The 4751-nt window shown below is 35.7% G+C and overlaps 1 long non-coding RNA gene across 1 annotated transcript; it reads left to right on the forward strand.

Annotated features, from left to right (window-relative positions):
• The first annotated feature begins 1106 nt into the window (after nt 1–1106).
• Nucleotides 1107–4475, forward strand: LOC121660336. The gene is made up of 3 exons (XR_006014611.1): nt 1107–1493; nt 3710–3797; nt 3908–4475. It is a non-coding gene; the product is annotated as an uncharacterized LOC121660336 (long non-coding RNA).
• The last annotated feature ends 276 nt before the right edge of the window (nt 4476–4751 follow it).

Here is a 4751-nt window from a genome sequence, read left to right on the forward strand (position 1 = left end):
GGCATATGGGTGTCTGAAGTCACAGGGGACTGGATGTCAGCAGGCCAAAGGCACACTTTTCATTCCATTTTCCAGGGTGCAAGTGGAGAACTTGCAAAGTGAAGTGAAGAATTTTCCAAGATTTGTATGTGTACTAGAAGGGAAGGCTACTTGGTTAAAAATCACATTAGTGAAGGATAAAACTGAAAAATACATATTGCATATTGTGATGCTTACATATATAATGTAAATCCAAATACTGAGTATACAGAATGCTGTCCAAAGAAATGAGTCTAACTTTCCTGAAGTTTATAAATACATGAAAACTAGTAAATATATACTGATTTTCCACTGGCGATACTTATATGCTATTATTTCATAAAGTGTTTCCAATTTCAGAAAATAATGTGTATTTTATGGCTAATTTTCAAAGATCTAGGGTTAAAAATTAATCCAGTTATGCATGTGGAAAAGGCAAAAGATCTCGATAAAAGCTATTTCATAATACTTTCAGATATATTTCTTTCCTGGGGGGAAAACAAGGTGGTATCTCAGAGGACAAGCACAGACTACCCTAAGAATCCTCAGTGCATACCTTATAATAGACTTATTTATCTGCCCAGGAAAAGAGAAACAGGAAAAAGAATCATATTAAATAAGGGCAGGCCTCAGTGATGAGAAGAGGAAATAAACATAAAATCAAAATATAGCCTGTCGTTTCAGTGTAGGTGTATTTCCATATCTCCTTTCAATATCTCCTTTTTGCTTTCTGGCATCTTAAATGCATACACATTTGTGATGATCCAAGGTAAAACTGGAGCATTTTTAGTGTGACAACACAGTCCAATTGGTCCAAATTGGATTTTTTATCTATGTGGGAAGATAAATTATTTGATTTTACTGCCTACAGTGAATTTAGAGGTGTGGCAGTTCTAAAGGCTTCTTTTTAATGGGGAAGGTGATTTATTACAGTATAAGTAAAAACCCAGGAGCATCCAAGTGTCAACGTTGCTGTCACTCTTTCAAAATCTAAACTCTCTTCAGTCTGACCCTCGCACTTTATATGAACATAAAGCACAGAGACACTTTGCTAATATGTATTTTAATTATTTAATGTTCTCCTTCCCTCCAGCAATATATTCTTTCCAAGGTGCATTTCAAATTGTATATGGTCAGCCAAGAAATGACAGAACAGCTTTTTATTCAAAAAGAACTGCTTCCTTTAGGCTGGTGGTAGTATCATCTTTGTGCTATTCAGGATGATATATGTCCTCATACATAGTCTCCGAACATACTCTGTGGTATAAAGCCTTATTTGTATAGGGATGATAGTTTCACTAGAACAGATTAAATGAAATGGCATAATTGAATGTAAGGCTAAAGCATGAATTTGTTTTGAATTGCCTGGTTTTCATTTGCTAGCATTTGTTGTGTCCTATACAGTGAAATGCCAAGATGTTTGCCTGACCTCCTAATGAAAGTCCAAGTGATCAGTCATGTCCTACAAGACAAAGGTATGTGTGTCTGTACCTATGTACATATATACCTCTGTGTATGTATCTATACTTGACTATTCCCACATATGCACACACATATATATACTATTCTTGGTGACTATACAGAGTATAATTATATCTTTGCATGTTATGTATGCAGTACATGCAACCAGCACATGCAGGAAGCATGCAAAAAATGACTATCTAGTCATAACCTCGACTTTGAATTTGTTAGACAAGAACAAAACTATATGATGTCTGGGAAATAAAGAAGTTGAGATCTGTACCCCTTTTTCTTTTCTTTGTCTCATTTAGACCAAGTAAATCAGAAAAGTACTATCAGAGACTTTTTTGGAATAAGACACAGGTGCATTTCAAGTAGGTAGAAGGTGGAGAGGTTTGAGGTTTGTTTAAATGCTTGTAATTAACTGATTAATCCATTGACATGGTTCCTTATGAAAAATTCAAGTTTTAAACAAAACTAAAACAAATCAAAACACTAGTTAACATAACTGATGATCAGACAACAGTAAAAAGACTTGTCTGTATAAAAATAGTAGACTAAGAATAATAAATTTTTGCCTAGCAAAAGCTTCTCCCACAATCAGTTGCGGCAATGAGTCAAAAACATTTTTACCCTCACTACTGAGAAAATGAGATACTGATACAAAGGCATATACATATTTATTTTCAGTACATGGAATGATTCTAAAACTTAAATGTCCTCAGATCACTTTCAAGCTCATGTTTATCAAGACACAGACATTTTCTGTAAAATATTTCCCATGAACGAAACCCACTGGTTTTACAAAAATAAATTACTACTTGATTTTCATTCTTTAACATGCTTCACCTAAAACTAATGCCATTTGATTTCATCTCATAATATCATTATGAAGATATATCTTCATATTTTCCAATAAAATAATCACTGCAATAGCAACTTGATTGCATGAAGAATAGTGGCCATCAGGATATATTATCATTATACAACGTGCACCTAAAATGAAGCAAATTTAAAGCAATGTTCTACCACTTCATTATCATGACAAATGAAGACTAAGTCATTTTACCCTTACGTTCTCATATAACTTCCAAAAGAGCTCAAAGTGTACAGCAATTAGTACGCTTTGGAAAGATTCGCTTTTTTTCATAAGTAGTAGGACATTATAGATGGAATCAGCTTGAGGAGAGTATTGCCTGATGGAATTGCACCATTCTTGATTACACTTTAGAGAAGCATATCATTGTTTTCAGTAGATGGAATTACATGACATGAGAGCAATAATACACATGCTCTTTGAATTGACATTCCTTGTCTTCAATTATTAATACCAAGGTGCACTATTATAATGGCATTATTTATGTTACCATGATTAGCAAATAATACTTTTCAAAACAATTCAGAAAAGATCTAGTTTGAAATATGCTGCGCTCTGGAACTAAAAATCGGTCCAAGGTGTTTCAAAATCTTGCAGATGCAAAGAATAAGAAAGAAACTGAAATCCTGAGCTACACATTCCATTGGCAGGTTTTGATGTAAAATACTTGGCACATGCTTGGGTGGTTTAGCCTTTAAAAAAAATAATATCAGAAGAGGTTATGGAAGTCTTTATAAAAGCCTATAGAGTAAAAAGTGCTTGCAATACACTTGTTATAATGCATCATATTTCTGGAGAAAAGAACATTTTTTATACAAACCATAGAAAAAAAATTGCCAGTGAAAAACAGGCTTGTGTCTTTACGCCCATATGAAGTTTGGCTTCGTATGTCTTTACACCATACTCAAGACAGAGGTGTTACTTCAGCAGTGATGGTTACTTCACTGAAGGTGGATGCCAAAGCAATGGAATGATAGGCATTTCTGCTTCCCACTGCTCTGAGCTGCAGATCCTCAGCATAGTTTGAACAGGTCTGATGGGAACTAACTCAAGAATGTAGATGGCAGCAACATTACTAAATTTCATTGTTTTAATCTGTACAACTTAAGTATAACATAACTTACTCCTGTTATTTGTCTTACACCAAATGGAATAAACCAAGCAACTAGTTGAAGCTGGTAGGTTAGGGAAAATAACAATCACAGCAGTCACATTAGAGAATGAACATTTTTCAACAGGTTTGATTAGATTGGCGCAGATGTTCTGCAAGCTAAATTTTATTTAAATACCTTATTATGGAAATTGACTTTAAAATCATTCCCTTGCATATTCACATGCTGTCTTCTTTATCAGGCAGGATACAGTGATCAGAAAGCACTCCACTACAGCTTCAGGAATTAAACTTCATCTGTATCTCGCTGCAAATAGAGGACCTGAGCAGGTAAAGGTGACTGAGACAACATTAATCACATGAGGCATTTTGTATCACTGGCTATAGAAATTGTCAGCCATGCTGGCCAATTTCACCAGTTCTTCCTCCTTTCTTTCAAGGGTACAGACTATTTTCTGGTAGAGGAAAGACAGTGTTTACAGACCTCTCCCCTGGCACTCTGGCATAAGATGACAGAAGAGAATCTTGACTGCATCCATCCCAGCCCTGTGCAGTTTGGAAAATGCACCACTTCCATCATGGGACAAGTTTGAAAAAATTCTTCATAAACTGAGATCAAGACAGAAGTGTGTCCATAATTTTTGGAATAAAATTAAGTGCTAATAGCAATGTTTCCCAAATTATCTCCCTGTAACTGTTCACCAACTGTTTCTGATGCCATTTCTTCAGGAAATAGTGAAAGTCTCAGAAACTTATCCTCGATGTCTTCTTCGGTTAACAAGATATGTCAATAATAAAACAGTGAGGGAAAGAGAGAATGGAAATCAAAATAAATTAGAAGTTATGAAGTGTATAGAAGTGGGAAAGGATAGTAAGTACTTTGGGAAAAACCAATTGTTGTCAGAACAAAACACAAAACCCCAAGTGTTTTAAGCATATTGAAAAATATTTTATTCATTATCAGATGGAAATGCTAATGATAATAATAACAGCAACAACTAACATGCAGACCGAAGTGTTCAATAAATATTTCTATTTTACATTTGGGAAGATGCAGGATAATGTACAAGTTGAAAAATGTGGGAGACTATGGGGAGAGATGTGATAGAGTTGAGTTATGGGCTGTGGCACACACCTGCAGAGGCACATGGCAGCACAAAGGAGCACATGGCAGCACACAAAGGTTTGTCTCCACTGGACCCTGAGGGGAGGAGGTGTCACACTGCAGACCCCTATGGAGAGGAGCCTGCTGGGAGCTGACAGACGGGTGAACGGCGAGTGGTC

Source organism: Corvus kubaryi, unplaced genomic scaffold (genome assembly GCF_017639235.1).
Source record: "Corvus kubaryi isolate FWS band 111438036 unplaced genomic scaffold, C.kubaryi_AGA036_p1.0 25636, whole genome shotgun sequence".
In the NCBI taxonomy this organism is placed as follows: Eukaryota; Metazoa; Chordata; class Aves; order Passeriformes; family Corvidae; genus Corvus; species Corvus kubaryi.